This window comes from Orcinus orca, chromosome 10, assembly GCF_937001465.1.
Source record: "Orcinus orca chromosome 10, mOrcOrc1.1, whole genome shotgun sequence".
Classification (NCBI taxonomy): domain Eukaryota; kingdom Metazoa; phylum Chordata; class Mammalia; order Artiodactyla; family Delphinidae; genus Orcinus; species Orcinus orca.
The window spans coordinates 31,051,435-31,069,608 of NC_064568.1; the positions used below are offsets into that span (position 1 = coordinate 31,051,435).

At 43.9% G+C, this 18,174-nt stretch overlaps 1 protein-coding gene across 5 annotated transcripts in view; it reads right to left on the reverse strand.

Moving 5' to 3' along the window:
• Positions 1 to 18,174, reverse strand: part of ABHD6 (abhydrolase domain containing 6, acylglycerol lipase) — a 118,010-nt gene that overhangs the window by 33,766 nt on the left and 66,070 nt on the right. For all 5 annotated transcript variants that reach the window (XM_033424681.2, XM_033424680.2, XM_033424679.2 and 2 more), the window contains one exon: positions 1,414 to 1,478. The gene's annotated coding sequence lies outside the window, so the exon portion shown is untranslated. The remainder of the gene's footprint in view (positions 1 to 1,413; positions 1,479 to 18,174) is intronic.

Below are 18,174 nucleotides of genomic sequence, written 5' to 3' on the forward strand. Positions count from 1 at the left end.
TGTACTTTGCAGCTCAGACACCCCTGCTGTTCAAACAAGCCATGGCTCTGAGCATGCAAAGCTTGGTTCCTAAGATTCTCTGCTCCCGCTCTCCCCTGGATATTCCCATGATGCGCTCCTTACTTTTCCCCTTAAACAGTCCCATGATGTGCTCTTCATTGTCTTCCTTGAAGAGCTCACCATATCTACACCCTCTGCCACTCCCTCCTACAGGAAACGCAAAAATCAACATACCTGGCCAGGACCTTCTTCCAGACTTTTCCAAAAGCCTGCTTCACTATCTCCATGACCCAAAAGTCCTGTCCTACAAGGTCTCAGGTACATCTCTCCCCTTGCTCCTGACTTGTCGATTTCTGCCAACAGTATCCCCATCAGTCTGGCCTCCCAGACTCCGATGCATGTCTCACTCTTCCTCCTTGCTCGACACTCCTATCAGGCAAGGAGGTGCCAGCGCTGGAGCCAACCTGTCTGAGTCTAGACGAACTGCACTGTTTATAGGTGGTTATTTAAGTGTAAATTAATTAGATAAAATTCAAAGTTCAGTCCTTCAATCACATCCATCACATTGTAAACGCTTGAGAGCCACATATAAATGGAGCTGCTGCGTTGGACAGCACAGATTCAGGGGGTCTACACCCCCCGAAAGCCTGTGCAACCAATTCCTTTGGCTTAACATTTACTAGGAACGTCGTGGGGGAAGAAACATTCCCACCAGGTGTGAGGCGTCGTAGGAGTCAGACCACAGCTCCCTCGGCCGCCACACTGCGTCCAGGTCGTCATCTCTCCTTGCTCCCACTTCTGTGAAGACTGCTCTTTCACACCCCGTTCAGTCCTTCCACCACCAGCTGCCAGAGGAATCTTCTCAGTTCATGCCAAGGACAGGGGGCTCTGGTCTAGTGTGAACTCTGAGTACTCCGTATGATCCCGACTCAACTTCCTGGCCCCCACCTCCGCCTGCACCCCAAACATCCAACTCCTGCCCCCACAAAAGCCCCGCACAGCCTCACACTTCATCTTTCTCACACTGTCCCCTTCGTGTGGAGCACTTCTTTCCCGCCTGCCTGATGAACTCCTCTCTGTCTTTGGGGCTGATTCAAGTGTCACACTCCCCAGGAAAGCATCCTGGTCCCCACAGGCCCAGGTCTTCTTGACTCCCTTCAAACTCAGAGCCCTGCTCCAGGCACAGTCTTTGAGCAGGGAGGGCTTCTGGATATATATCTTGAGCTTTAAAAATCTTCAGGTGCCCAATCCCCTCCCCACCAGACCTACTGAACCAGAGAACACTTCTGCCCCCAGACAGGCTGGCCTGCAGAAGGGTGCCAGGGAGCTTACAGAGTAGCCCCAGTCTCATTAAAGGGCTGCCTTGCCCGCCCGCCCACCCCGTAATATATGGTGTTAAAAATCTATACTCACTCTTTGAAGAGCACAGCCTTCTTTCCCAACTGCTACTGGCTCTGGCAGAAGCTGAAATTGAGACTCTGGAATCACAGGAAAGAAAATGACAAAGCATTAAATCATATTAGAGAATACGAATGAAGTGCTAACAACCAGCCGGGGAGGCAGAACATCTCCTCCTCGGCACAGGAGAAGCGCAAATATCCTGTGGCTTTAAAGTTCCCTCCGGTTCAGGTCACCTCCCCTAATTAAACAACCTGCACCAAGGGTAGGCAGGGCAAGCGAGATAAAGAGCTTGGCCAGGAGGGTGTGAAGGTCAAAGAAGGAATCTGCAATGAGGATAAAGCAAGGGACTGAGCTGGTGATACCTGGCCTGCAGGAGCGAGAAAGGCAATAAGGGAAACAGGCATGCTTGGGTGAGAGGGGATACTGAAGGCTTGAAACTTAACTAAGACCTTCAAATAAAGATTAAAACTCCCCTTCTCCATCTGGGATTAGGGTTACCTAAAGTTATACTCAGAAAGGAATGAGAGGAAGGTGGCAACCAATGGGAAAATGAATACAGTATTTCTATTAGAGTGGCTACAGAGAGGGGACCGCAAAGCTCAAAAACAGGGCTGGACAGAGCAGAGATGCTGGCAAAGGCACTGCAGCAGAAAAATGAGGAGACAGGTAGATGGGTGATTGAAGGTCACAAAACCCCTGAATTATTCCAGAGGGGTCAAGGAATTAAACATAAAAAAATAACACCGAGATAGCCTCATCCACCAGAAAGCAGACAGCAGAAGCAAGAAGAACTACAATCCTGCAGCCTGAGGAACAAAAACCACATTCACAGAAAGATAGACAAGATGTACCAGATGAAGGAACAAGATAAAACCCCAGAAAAACAACTAAATGAAGTAGAGACAGGCAACCTTCCAGAAAAAGAATTCAGAATAACAATAGTGAAGATGATCCAGGACCTCGGAAAAAGAATGGAGGCAAAGATCGAGAAGATGCAAGAAATGTTTAACAAAGACCTAGAAGAATTAAAGAACAAACAAACACAGATGAACAATACAACAACTGAAATGCAAACTACACTAGAAGGAATCAATAGCAGCATAACTGAGGCAGAAGAACGGATAAGTGACCTGGAAGACAGAATGCTGCGGAACAGAATAAAGAAAAAAGAATGAAAAGAAGTGAAGACAGACTAAGAGACCTCTGAGACAACATTAAACGCAACAACATTCGCATTATAGGGGTCCCAGAAGGAGAAGAGAGAGAGAAAGAACCAGAGAAAATATGTGAAGAGATTATAGTCAAAAACCTCCCTAACATCGGAAAGGAAACAGCCAACCAAGTCTAGGAAGCACAGCGAGTCCCATACAGGGTAAACCTAAGGAGAAAAATGCCGAGACACACAGTAATCAAACTGGCAAATATTAAAGACAAAGAAAAATTATTGAAAGCAGCAAGGGAAAAACGACAAATAACATACAAGGGAACTCCCATAAGGTTAACAGCTGATTTCTCAGCAGAAACTCTACAAGCCAGAAGGGAGTGGCATGATATACTTAAAGTAATGAAAGGGAAGAACCTACAACCAAGATTACTGTACCCAGCAATGATCTTATTCAGATTCGATGGAGAAATCAAAAGCTTTACAGACAAGCAAAAGCTAAGAGAATTCAGCACCACCAAACCAGCTCTACAACAAATGCTAAAGGAACTTCTCTAAGTGGGAAACACAAGAGAAACAAGGACCTACAAAAACAAACCCAAAACAATTAAGAAAATGGTAATAGGAACACACATATTGATAATTACCTTAAACGTGAATGGATTAAATGCTCCAACCAAAAGACACAGGCTTGCTGAATGGACACAAAAACAAGACCCATATATATGCTGTCTACAAGAGACCCACTTCAGACCTAGGGACACATACAGACTGAAAGTGAGGGGACAGAAAAAGATATTCCATGCAAATGGAAATCAAAAGAAAGTTGGAGCAGCAATATTCATATCAGATAAAATAGACTTTAAAATAAAGAAAGTTACAAGAGAAAAGGAAGGACACTACATAATGATCAAGGGATCAATCCAAGAAGAACATATAACAATTATAAATATATATGCACCCAACATAGGAGCACCTCAATACATAAGGCAACTGCTAACAGCTATAAAAGAGGAAATCGACAGTAACACAATCATAGTGGGGGACTTTAACACCTCACTTACACCAATGGACAGATCATCCAAAATGAAAATAAATAAGGAAACAGAAGCTTTAAATGACACAATAGAGCAGATAGATTTAATTGATATTTATAGGACATTCCATCCAAAAGCAGCAGATTACACTTTCTTCTCAAGTGCGAGACGGAACATTCTCCAGGATAGATCACATCTTGGGTCACAAATCAAGCCTCAGTAAATTTAAGACAACTGAAATCATATCAAGCATCTTTTCTGACCACAACACCATAAGATTAGAAATCAATTACAGGGAAAAAAACATAAAAAACACAAACACATGCAGGCTAAATAATACGTTACTAAATAACCAAGAGATCACTGAAGAAATCAAAGAGGAAATCAAAAAATACCTAGAGACAAATGACAATGAAAAATGATGATCCAAAACCTATGGGATGCAGCAAAAGCAGTTCTAAGAGGGAAGTTTATAGATATACAAGCCTACCTCAAGAAACAAGAAAAATCTCAAATAAACAATCTAACCTTACACCTAAAGGAACTAGAGAAAGAAGAACAAACAAAACCCAACGTTAGCAGAAGGAAAGAAATCATAAAGATCAGAGCAGAAATAAATGAAATAGAAACAAAGAAAACAATAGCAAAGATCAATAAAACTAAAAGCTGATTCTTTGAGAAGATAAACAAAATTGATAAACCATTAGCCAGACTCACCAAGAAAAAGACGGAGAGGACTCAAATCAATAAAATTAGAAATGAAAAAGGAGAAGTTACAACAGACACCGGAGAAATACAAAGCATCCTAAGAGACTACTACAAGCAACTCTATGGCAACAAAATGGACAACCTGGAAGAAATGGGCAAATTCTTAGAAAGGTATAACCCTCCAAGGCTGAACCAGGAAGAAATAGAAAATATGAACAGACCAATCACAAGTAATGAAATTGAAACTGTGATTTAAAATCTTCCAACAAACAAAAGTCCAGGACCAGATAGATGGCTTCACAGGTGAATTCTATCAAACATTTAGAGAAGAGCTAACACCCATCCTTCTCAAACTCTTCCAAAAAACTGCAGAGTAAGGAACACTCCCACACTCACTCTATGAGGCCACCATCACCCTGATACCAAAAGCAGACAAAGATACTACAAAAAAAGAAAATTACAGACCAATATCACTGATGAATACAGATGCAAAAATCCTCAACAAAATACTAGCAAACAGAATCCAACAACACATTAAAAGGATCATACACCATGATCAAGTGGGATTTATACCAGGGATGCAAGGATTCTTCAATATATGCAAATCAATCAGTGTGATACACCATATTAACAAACTGAAGAATAAAAACCATATGATCAGCTCAATAGATGCAGAAAAAGCTTCTGACAAAATTAAACACCCATTTATGATAAAAACTCTCCAGAAAGTGAGGCATAGAGGGAACCTACCTCAACATAATAAAGGCCATACACAACAAACCCACATTCTCAGTGGTGAAAAACTGAAAGCATTTCCTCTAAGATCAGGAACAAGACAAGGATGTCCACTCTCACCACTATTATTCAACATAGTTTTGGAAGTCCTAGCTACGGCAATCAGAGAAAAAAAAGAAATAAAAGAAATACAAATTGGAAAAGAAGAAGCAAAACTGTCACTGTTTGCAGATGACATGATACTATACATAGAGAATCCTAAAGATGCTACCAGAAAACTACTAGAGCTAATGAATGAATTTGGTAAAGTCTCAGGATACAGAATTAATGCACAGAAATCTCTTGCATTCCTATACACTAATGATGAAAAATCTGAAAGAGAAATTAAGGAAACACTCCCATTTACCATTGCAACAAAAAGAATAAAATACCTAGGAATAAACCTACCTAGGGAGACAAAAGACCTGTATGCAGAAAACTATAAGACACTGATGAAAGAAATTAAAGATGATACCAACAGATGGAGAGATATACCATGTTCCTGGATTGGAAGAATCAATATTGTGAAAATGACTATACTACCCGAAGCAATCTACAGATTCAATGCAATCCCTATCAAATTACCAATGGCATTTTTTATGGAACTAGAACAAAAACTCTTAAAATTTGTATGGAGACACAGAAGACCCCAAATAGCCAAAGCAGTCTTTAGGGAAAAAAACAGAGCTGGAGGAATCAGTCTCCCTGACTTCAGACTATACTACAAAGCTACAGTAATCAAGACAATAGGGTACTGGCACAAAAACAGAAACATAGATCAATGGAACAAGAGAGAAAGCCAGAGATAAACCCACGCACCTATGGTCAACTAATCTATGACAAAGGAGGCAAGGATATACAGTGGAGAAAAGACAGTCTCTTCAATAAGTGATGCTGAGAAAACTGGACAGCTACATGTAAAAGAATGAAATTAGAACACTCCCTAACACCATACACCAAAATAAACTCAAAATGAATTCGAGACCTAAATGTAAGACTGGACACTATAAAACTCTTAGAGGAAAACATAGAAGAACACACTTTGACATAAATCACACATCCTAGAATAATGGAAATATAAACAAATGGGACCTAATGAAACTTAAAACATTTTGCACAGCAAAGGAAACCATAAACAAGATGAAAAGACAACCCTCAGAATGGGAGAAAATATCTGCAAATGAATCAACGGACAAAAGATTAATCTCCAAAATATATAAACAGCTCATGCAGCTCAATATTCAAAAAACAAACAACCCAATCCAAAAATGGGCAGAAGGCCTAAATAGACATTTCTTCAAAAAAGACATACAGATGGCCAAGAAGCGCATGAAAAGCTCCTCAATATCACTAATGATTAGAAAAATGCAAATCAAAACTACAATGAGGCATCACCTCACACCAGTTGGAATGGGCATCATCAGAAAATCTACAAACAACAAATGCTGGAGAGGGTGTGGAGAAAAGGGAACCCTCTTGCACTGTTGGTGGCAATGTAAATTGATACAGCCACTATGGAGAACAGTATGGAGGTTCCTTAAAAAACTAAAGATAGAATTACCATATGATCCAGCAATCCCACTACTGGGCATATACCCAGAGAAAACCATAATTCAAAAAGACACATGCACCCCAATGTTCATTGCAGCACTATTTACAATAGCCAGGTCATGGAAGCAACCTAAATGCCCATTGACAGACGAATGGATAAAGAAGATGTGGTACATATATACAATGGAATATTAGTCAGCCATAAAAAGGAATGAAATTGGGTCATTTGTTGAGATGTGGATGGATCTAGACTGTCATACAGAGTGAAGTACAAATATCGTATATTAACACATGCATGTGGAACCTAGAAAAATGGTACAGATGAACCGGTTTGCAGGGCAGAAGTTGAGTCACACATGTAGAGAACAAACGTATGGACACCAAGGGGGGAAAAGCGGTGGGCGGGTGGGGGTGGGGGTGGGATGAATTGGGCGATTGGGATTGACACGTATACACTGATCTGTATAAAATTGATGACAAATAAGAACCTGCTGTATAAAAAAATAAATAAAATAAAATTTAAAAATAAAATAAAATAATAACACCATGAAAGTTCTAGAAGAAAACATGAGAACTCTGTTTGAAAACACCTTCACAGGGAAAGCCTTTCTAAGTTAAGATTTAAAACCTAGAGGCCATAACATAAAGATTAATAAGCTGACTACATGAAAATGTTTTTAAATGTCCACATGGAAAGGGATATCATGGGACTTCCCCAGTAGCGCAGTGGTTAAGACTCCACACTCCCAATGCTGGGGGCCCAGGTTCGATCCCTGGTCAGGGAACTAGATCCCACATGCATGCCGAAACTAAGAGTTCACGTGCCACAACTGAGGAGCCTGTGAGCTGCAACTAAGGAGCCTGCTGGCCGCCACTAAGGAGCACATGTGTCACAACTAAAGGAGCCGGCGAGCTGCAACTAAGGAGCCTGTCTGCCGCAGCTAAGACCCAGCACAACCAAATTAATAAATTAAATAAATAATAAATAAAATAAATATTTAAAAAAAGGATATCATGACCAAGGTTAAAATGTGTCAATACATATCAGAGATGACAGACTAATAAAGGGTCCTACAAATCAATAAAAACAACAATAAAATCCAGTAGAAAAATGGGCGAATGATCTGAGTAGTTCATGTAACAGAAAGGAAATACAAATGACTCTTCGACATATAAAAAGATGCTCAATCTCATTTACAAGAGAAATGCAAATTAAACCTCCAAGGCGATGGTGATCTTTATTGTATTGGCAAAGAACAAAAAGTGTAATAACAGACTGTGCTGCTGGGGCCGTGGGAAAATAGATGCCCTCATGCAAGGTACAGATTTATACTCCCATCAACAAACCCTACAGATGGCATTTTGGCAAAATCTGCAGCAATGTACAGTACACATACCTTTGATCTAATAATCTAATTTCTAGGAACTGATTTGTGTTCAGACCTGAACATGTTTGAGAACATGTTTGTGAAGGTTATTTGTTATAGTATTATTTATCATGGCAAAAAAAATTGGAACTCACATGCCCACTCGTAGGGGATATGTTAAGTAAATGATGGTACAACTTTATAAAGAAGTATAATGTACAGCCATTAAATACAAATAAAATTAACTATAAGCCATTAAAATAATGAGGCATATTTGTCTCTACGGGTAATGACCTCCAAGGTACACTGTTAACTAAAAATGCAAGGAACAGAAGAGAATGGGTAGAATAACATCTCTTGCATTGAGAGAGAGAGAGAGAAATATGCATGTTATGCTTATATGCGTGTAAAATGTTTCAGGACGGACACAGATGATAATCATGACTGGGGCTGGGAAGGAAACTGAGAGGCTAGGGGCAGAGATGAGGGAGACTTTTCACTGATATCCTTTTGTACCTTTTGAATTGCTACCATGTGCACGTTCAAGGTTTTCCCTATTTAATTAAAAAATACAATATAGGGACTCCCCTGGTGGTCCAGTGGTAAAGAATCCGTCCTGCAATGCAGGGGACGCGGGTTCGATCCCCGGTCAGGTAACTAAGATCCCACGTGCCGCAGGGCAACTAAGCCCGTGCGCCACAACTATTGAGCCCGCGTGCCACAAACTACAGAGCCCATGCGCCACAACTAGAGAAGAGAAAACCTGCACGACACAACTAGAGAGAAGCCCACACACCACAGTGAAGAGCCTGCAAGCCACAAAGAAGAGAGCCCGTGTGCCACAACTAAGACCCGATGCAGCCAAAAATAAAAATAAGCAAATAAAATAAAATAAAATATTTTAAAAATACAATATAAACTCCTCCAGTACAATGGTCTATCCTACATTGTCCAATACAGTAGCCACTAGCCACATGGTGACTGTTTAAATTTAAAATGATCAAAACTAAATAAAACATAAAATTCAGCTCCTCAGCTGCGCTAGCCACATTTCACATGCTCAATGGCCACAGAAAGTGTATCTCCTTCATGGTTCTGGGAAAGGTACTGATAAGAAGATTCACTCCGTCCTGCTTTGTACCAAATCACTAGCAGCTGATTCCCCACGGGGGTTTTTGCTCAAGAGCCAGCCAAGCCCACAGCCCCAGGCCCTGCTTCTGCCACCTGGGGCAGCACTGTGGGCAAGGAAGCTCAGCCCAGCAGGCTGGTCCTGCAGACAGAGAATCAGAGAACCAGAAAATCCTGCTACCCAATCCTGAGGAGAAGGGACACAGCCCGAGGAGAGAGAGAGGCGGACAGGTCAATCAGGGGCTCGGCTGGAAGGCAGGGGACTTATATACCCAGTGGCACATCTTCTAAAAAAATCGTACTGGCCAAGAAGCGAGGCAATGAAACACGCACAACGTATCCTGAACTAGCCCAGCACCTTCAAAGCAGCAGCCTCTGGGATCAAGATGTAGGCTGGTGATTAGTCTGAAATAACCACCTGCTTGAAATCATGCTTAAAGCAAGAAAACCCTACAGAAATACAAGCCAGTCTTCCACTGGATAAAAGAGGAGCCAAAAGCCACTTGACCCTTTACCTCCAGGGACCACGAAGTCTTCAGGCTCTCCCAGAACAAGTTTTAACTCGAACACTGCTCTATGAATTAATGCGAACACATGCACTGTCATTGGCTGAGATCAGCTCTCAAAGGTAAAGTGCTAGGAAGAGCATCACATAAGTGACTACTTTCCACATGACTAAAAGGAATTAAAATAGCCCTCTATATGGGTATGCAATAGCAGAAGGCCGGAAATAGAACCTCAGGGCCCCAAAACACTCTCCCATGGCTCGAATCTGTGCTCCAAACTCAAAAGAAAAGCAAGGAGATTAAAGAGGGCTTTGTCATTTCTAAAGGAGGGAAGCTGGTCTACAGTATTTTCTAACTGCAGGGACAAAGCCAGTGTGAGACAAAAAGCAGCCCTGTTATAAACAGCTGGCAGGTTCTACCAGGACAAGAACTCTGGCTCCCAGCGTGAGGTTCAGCATTCAGAGCCCTTCATGAGCTCGTCCCTACCTTCTCTAGCCAGAATCTCTTCCCCAGAGATCTCTGTACACAGGGAAATCAGCATCAGAAAAAGGTGATGCCACGCTCAAAATTTTAGTCAAAACACAGTTTTGTTTAGAACTTTATCCAAATAAGTAAACAAAAATCAAAATCTATCCTAAGATCAATAGCAAATACGGAACAAAATTTAAGTTATAACTGTCATCCTGTGCTAATTCTTAGAACAAAGAATAAATCACATGTAAATTGCCTTAGAGTATGGTAAGTCCTTCCAGTTAACATTTGGTTGTCACAGCGCTATTATACAAGGGATGTTTTTTGCAAAAATGCTTTACTGCTTTGCCCCAGGCCTCTCAATCCTTTGATTTTCAAGTCCCGCCCTCTCGTCATCAACTAACAGGTGTCACATCTATTACTGCCTCCACAGTCAAGCGGCTTCTGCGGTGAGTTCATGAAATCCCATGTCTCTCTCTCCAAGGTTTGTCTTGTATTTGTAAAATGTCCTTGCAACCTGAGAGAGACGATGACCAAGAGGTGGATGCTCCTGGAGCATGGCTGGACACCAGTGTTGAAAAGAGACGGAGGCACGACGGGGTGGGACCCAAGATTGTAAGTGGCAAGTCCATTAATGAATACTTTTCTGTTATAACGTCTGCTTCCCCACTAAAACCTGTAAACTATGGGGAATCTGCTACTAGATAGGCTGATAATCAGACCCTCTGGTGACTGTACCTGAACTGGCTTTGTATTTTTCTCCACTGCCCCATTTTCTGTCGACCTGGACGATACCCTCTATCTATCCCCATCTCCTAACAATTCTTTCTGGCAGAACTAAGAGTTATCTCCTTCAGTCCCCCAGCCATTAGCAACCTCGGCTTCATTCTCCATACCTACAGGTATTTATGACCTGCATCTTTCACCATAATACTCACGAAAACACTGGCTGTACCCTCCACTAGGCTGCAAGCTCCTTGAAGACAAGTCTTACTACATCTCTGCATCTGCCGTGGCACTTCAGCATACACGAAGGGCAAGGGAAGAGCTAAATGGGACCCCACGTTGGACCTGCTTGACTTTAACCTTTGCCTTTCGTTGCTTTTGTTATTATACTCATACATAACGGCCTGCCTCAGGGAACCCTGCCCACCTGTGAACGGCTGCAAGAAAAAAAGAAACACATCCCCTCACCGAGGCTGGTCATTCCAGGAGATGTTCTGCAAGACCGATGGCCCTTTTACTTTACTTCCTCTCCGCCTCTCCCTCTCTATTCTGCCTTATTACTTTACTTCCTCACCACCTCCCCCTCTCTGATTCTATAAAACAAACTGGCATCCAAGTCCAGATAAGATGGTTTATCAGAGACACTAGTCTGCCATCTTCTCGGTCAGCCAGCTTTCCGAATAAAGTCGTCTTCCTTGCCTCAACACCTCGTCTCCGATTCACTGGCCTCTTGTGCGGCGAGCAGAGCGAGCTTGAGCTCGGTAACACTTGGTGGTCACTTGGTATAAATACCAAGTGAAAGCATGGAAGCCATGAATCAGCAGGGCGGCCCCAGCAGTGCCACTGCAGGCCATTCCTTCACTTTGCTCATTACGGCCACCAGTAAAATGAACATTCCTCATCAGAGCAGTGTAGCTTTAGAGGCTCCAGTTCAGATGGGAAGGTGAGACCCAGAGAGGTTAAGCCAGGTGCCCAATGGCACACAGCTCTTCTCTCCTCTGCCCCTACTCCACTGGTGGCTCACAGTGGCCCTCAGCATGACATGGAAGGCCCCCGCCCCACCTTTCCCTGAATGATCTGCAATCCCTACGCCTTACGCTCCTTCACACCCGCACAGCTTTGGCACAAACGCTCCCCTCTCCCTAGCACGCCCCTGCCTGCTGAGCTCCCCACTCAACCTTCAAGTCTTGGCTACGAAAATATTACCCCATCTGTAAATGCTCCTCTGAGGGTTCAGCTGCGCAGTTCCATAACATGGGTTCAATTCTCTGCTCTGTCGCTGATCCGTGTGTGACCTTGGCAAGTCACTGAACCTCTTAGAGCCTCGGTGTGGGGACAAAATGAGATGATGCACGGGGACTGCTCATAGCAGTGACAGGCGGATGCGACCGCTCACAGCACAGCTGGGAAGAGCTGCCCTGCCTTCCAAGGCGGCGCTAGAAAGCCCTGCCACTGAAACTGAGCAGGACCCTATGGGGCCCTCCTAGGCACAAAAGCCCTTCTGTGTCCTCAATTTCTTGTTTGTAGGCTTCATTCAGCCTCTTTGACCTTCCCTGAGTTCCAAAGGGAATATTCAAACAGTTGCTAATCAGGGAAGAGAGGGAATGCAGAAACAGAGGAGCTGTCAGAATAGTGCAGCCTTGGGGCAGGGTCCTGGTTCCTCCTCGGGGAATATACATCACAGTATCTTTGCCCTCTTCTGCAGAAACTAAGTCCCCCACCCAGGTGGAGGATGGTAACTTCAGGATGAGCGCAAGATTCCTGGAGCACTACCCTGTTACCTCACCACCAACCAATCAGAAGAAACTCACAACCTGCAGCCCGCACCCCAAATTTGACTTTAAAATGGTCTCCCCCAAAACCACCAGGGAGTTCGGGGGGTTTTGAGCATAAGTCACCTGTTCTCCTTGCTTGGCCCTGCAATAAACTTTCTCTGCTCCAAAATCTGACGTTTTGGTTTGCTTGGCCTTTCTGTGTGTTGGGCACACGAACTTGTGTTCAGAAACACCACACCTCCATCACCCTGCACTGCCACTGTGCCCAGGTCTGTTCAGATGCCTGCTATCTTTATATTCCCAGAGTGTAACCCATAGCTCAGTTCCCAAACTTCATCACATATAAGGCTTGAATTCTATTCCATATAATCTTTTTTTTTGGGGGGGGGAGGGGGGAGCTGTACCACACAGCATGTGGAACTTCCCAGACCAGGGATAGAACCTGCGCCCCCTGCAGTGGAAGTGCAGAGTCTTAACCACGGGACCGCCAGGGAAGTCCAAGCTTGAATCCTATTCTGGGTATATCACAGATCAAATACCCAATACCAATAGCCAAAAGCCACAGCTTAAACCACCTAGGAGAAAGGCTGCTGTCACTTTGGGTAATTACTTCACAAGAAGAGGATCTCAACCTGCAGCAGGGTAAGTAAGAACCTGCCCACACCTTCAGCAGGAGGTACAGCTTCCCTGAATCAGCAGCTTCCCTGGTACAGCCCCAAAGGCATCCAACCACGGACAGCAACACCCTACACAGCTTCTGGGATTGAAAAACCTGAAATATGATCAAGAGGGTTTCTGAGGGTTCCGTTTAGGAGGATATCTTGATCTCTCCCTATCTTTTTTTTTTGGCTGCGTTGGGTCTTTGTTGCTGCGCCCCGGCCTTCTCTAGCTGCGGCGAGCAGGGGCTACACTGTTGCGGTGTGCGGGCTTCTCATTGCGGTGGCTTCTCTTGTTGCGGAGCATGGGCTCTAGGCACATGGGCTTCGGTAGTTGTGGCACGCAGGCTCAGTAGTTGTGGTGCACGGGCTTAGCTGCTCCGGCATGTGGGATCTTCCCAGACCAGGGCTCTAACCCGTGTCCCCTGCATTGGCAGGCGGATTCTTAACCACTGCGCCACCAGGGAAGCCCCCTTGACCTCTTCTGAAGAGGCAACTACATCCAAGGTCAGAGAGGACTTTGGTTTGCAAAAATTATGTCTTTGGGGCCGGATTAATTCTTTGCTGGGCATCTCCTATGCACTGTGAGGGTAATTAACAGTATCGCAGGCGAGGCCCCCAAGTTGTGACAAGCAAAAATGTCTCCAGATGCTGCCAAATGCTCTAGGGGGAAAGCTGCCCTCAGGGGAGACCACTTCTACAGAAAGTGAGCCCACTCAACTCCAACCTTTATTACTGTAGTTAATCAGTGAGGAACATTTTTAGCCACTCACCAAATCTACCTTGACATATTTTCTTCCAGTGCTCAGGAATTTTTTTTTTTAAGGGCACAGTCTAGAAGGCAGTTCTCTTGAAGGCAGTGGTTCTCAACCCCGTCTGCACAACAGAACCCCCCAGGGAGCTTTAAAAAAATACAGATTCCTCGGATTCCAGGGACCACCCTCAGAGATTCAGATTCAGCTGGCCTGGGGCAGAGTCCAAGCATGGGTATTTTTTTTTTTTTTTTTTTTTTTTTTTTTTGGCGGTACGCGGGCCTCTCACTGTTGTGGCCCCTTCCGTTGCGGAGCACAGGCTCCGGACGCGCAGGCTCAGCGGCCATGGCTCACGGGCCCAGCCGCTCCGCGGCATGTGGGATCTTCCCGGGCCGGGGCGGGGCACGAACCCGTGTCCCCTGCATCGGCAGGCAGACTCTCAACCACTGCGCCACCAGGGAAGCCCCAGGCATGGGTATTTTTTAACCTTCTCTAGAAGGTTATAACATGCAGCCAGGAGATGCACTGCCCAGAGACACTTCATCTGATTCCACCCTCTCTCCCATCCTTTGAATCCGGCAGTGTTAAAAGCCAGTGAGCCATTCAGCCAAAATGAGGCTAAGGGGATTTATTAACATCCTCATTCTTGACAGTAAAACATCCTCTGCACACTCCATTTCTTGGCCTGCAGATGACTTGCCAGAAAGAAGGGAACTTAACCCCGTAATCAAGTGGCTTTCCCATGGCCTTATAGATATAAACAGTGCTATCCCATAGGACTTTCTGTGAAGACAGGAATGTTCTCTATTTGCTCTGCTTAATACGGTAGCTGCTGGCCACATGGCACATGAGCACGTGAAATGTGGCTAGTGTGACTGAAGAACAGAATTTTTGATTTTATTTAATTTGAATTAATTTGAATTTAAATAGCCACATGTGGCTAAAGGTCGCTGTAACGGATAGTACAGTAAGTGTTTATGTCCCTACAGGGTCACAGAAATAAAGAAAAGTCCTAAAGTCTGCTAAATTCCATAGAACTGTGAAATTTACAAAACGTTATGTCTTAAAATATCTAAACTCAACAGTCCTTAAATTATCAAATGGGATCCTAATGTATTCCAACAAAGAATCAATTTAGGAGAAATTTTAAAGTAAAAAATTTTTTTTCAACTTGCATAACTAGCTTCCCAGCATATTTCAAACACAGCTTTGAGGGGGGCATTCCTGGCCCTCTTCTTTTGAACACTCATCATTGTAATAATTGATCTAGTCATCAGAATAACCAGGAGCTGGAAAAGAACACGACACAGGGAAGTTGATTTCCACTCTCAGCAGTTCATTAGAGTACTAGGATAAAACACTCTTGCTTTCCTTCCCTCCAAACCCAGATAACTTTTGCATGGAACCTCTTGCCCCCAAGATAGGCCTGAACCAACACACAATGAAAACCAAGGTCATCTCTAAGAGCAAGTTTTTTTTCTCCTATCATTGTTTCATAATCACTTACAATTGAACAAATCGCATTCACGCATTCATTCCAGGTGTGCAGATCCTCACAGAACTAGTAGCTCATAAATTTTTAAAAAGCTAACAAATAGGCAATTCTATCTCATTGTAAAGGCAATGGGTGGTTTGGAGTTGAAGAAACTCTCACCGGCCTTCCTGAGTACAAAAAATATTTATCTCAAAAAAAAAATTGTATATCAACTATACTCCTATAAAAATTAAAAGAGGTCTTCCCTGGTGGCGCAGTGGTTAAGAATCCGCCTGCCAATGCAGGGGACACAGGTTCGAGCCCTGGTCTGGGAAGATCCCACATGACACAGAGCAACTAAGCCCGTGCGCCACAACTACTAAGCCTGAGCTCTAGAGCCGGCAAGCCACAACTACTGAGCCCGCATGCCACAACTACTGAAGCCCACACGCCTAGAGCTCACGCTCCGCAACAAGAGAAGCCACCGCAATGAGAAGCCCACGCACTGCAACAAAGAGTAGTCCCTGCTCGCCCCAACTAGAGAAAGCTCAAGTGCAGCAACGAAGACTCAGTGCAGCCAAAAATAAATAAATAAAAAATAAATTAAAGTACAGAATCTTTAAAAAATAATAATAATAAATTAAAAGAAAAAAAAAATGCTTACTCTCCTCCGCCCGAACTCCCTTGACCCACCTCTAAGCAGAGTATGAGCTATTTAATAATGAGTTAATAATTCTCCAGTAATTCAAAGTGGTGCTCACTCTTCATAATAGCTGGTACTTATTGAGTGCTTACCACATGCTGGGCCCTGTGCTTTATTTTATCTAAATCTCACCACTGCCTTCTGAAGCAGGTACCATTACCAGAAGCTGAGGCTCAGAGTTTAGGTAAGTGGCCCATGGCCACACAGCTACCAAGTGGTAGAAATGGGATTTGGACCCAAGTCTCTCTGATTTTCTGGTGGGAATCCTTTGGGTTGTAAACAAAAACAAACATGTAATTATAGCATTCGGTACCACACTGAGCCATTCTCTCTTTGATCAGCTGCAGCTCACTGAAGGGAGTTTGGGGTAGCAGGCTTCAGAAATCCTGAGCTTATCCTTACTTCAGAAACCAACCCATCCCCCATGGACCTCTTTCTCTGTCCTGGGGCTTCACCAGGCAAGTGGAAGAGGAGTCTTGGGGAACACTCGTGATCCTGCTAGGACAATTGCACCCAAGAGGACAAGACAGATGCGTGCTGCAGAACTTTCCAAACGCCATCATGGGAGTAGAAGGTAGTAGGGTCCCAGCTATGGGATCCCAAGGGAGAAAGAAACAAATTTTAGTTGGGGGCAGGGGAAAAATCAGGGTAGTATTCTTGGAGGGGACAGATGAGCTAAGGGGTAGGTAATATTTTGTTAAATCAAAAACAAATGGAGGGCTTCCCTGGTGGCGCAATGGTTGAGAGTCCGCTTGCCGATGCAGGGGACACGAGTTCGTGCCCTGGTCCGGGAAGATCCCACATGCCGTGGAGCAGCTGGGCCCATGAGCCATGGCCGGGAGAGGCCACAACAGTGAGAGGCCCGTGTACCGCAAAACAAACAAACAAACAAACAAATGGAGACCAGCCTTAAAAATTCCCTGAGCAGATGAGACCAGTTTAGTCATACAAACAAAGCTTAATTTATTTTGCAAGACTAACTTGACCTGGGTCATTTCTTGCTTGTCCCTAAAAATCATAAGCAAAACCTTAACTTGTTTCCCAAGGTTGATATGAGGTAACTATTAACCAATTCCCTGTTATTTAGGAAAATTCTAATACCATAACCAACCACTGTAAAGAATAAACCATCACTGCTTTCTCCCTATGTAAGCTGCTTTATAATAATATATCCCTGAGCCTCACTCCATTGTTTTGGTTTGAGCGCTCCGGGTTCTGTCTTGTTGGTGTGTTTGTGCAATAAATTTTTACTAATTACTACTCTGGTGATTCATCGGTTTTACTTCTGTTATTTCTGGACTTTTGACAATTTAGACATTAGAGATTCCATGAAGGGCATTCCCAGAGGTGTGGACAGCCTAAGCAAAGGCAGCAGCAGGAAGAATGTGTGTTCACTAGCCTGGGCTAGAGCAAAGGAAGCAGAGAAGGAAAGGGGAGGTCACAGTGCAGAGGGGGAGGGGGCAGGGTCTCCAGGGGCCTAGCTGAAAGGCTGAGGCAGCATCAGAGAACCCAGGAAGTACCCAAGTAACTATCCCAGGACCTGTTTTGCACCCCGGTCCTGGCACTGTCAGGCTGTGTGGCCTCAAGCAAGTCCCTTCTCCTCTCTGGGCATCAGTATCCTTGAGGAGGCTACCAAGGATTTCTTGCTGGTCTGAAAACCTAATTTTAGAAAAATAAACTGATGGTAGGAACACAGGTTATTAATTTCTCTAATTTTTAACTTCCTATATTTTAAAAATATTGTTGATAAGAATTTATTAGTAACAATAAAATAAGTCTAGTGGTTCAGAATAGGGGCTTTGAGGTCAGACTCACTGTGCGCTCTGGGAGGGAACCATATCTGAACCCCTCACATTCCTCCTCTAAGAAATGGGCACAGTGGTGGCACCTACCTCATGGCGCTGTTGAGAGGAATAAGGCAGGTTTTTTTAAGGTGTTTGGAAAGGGCCTGGCACCCTGTATTTGCTTATTGTACATCAGCTA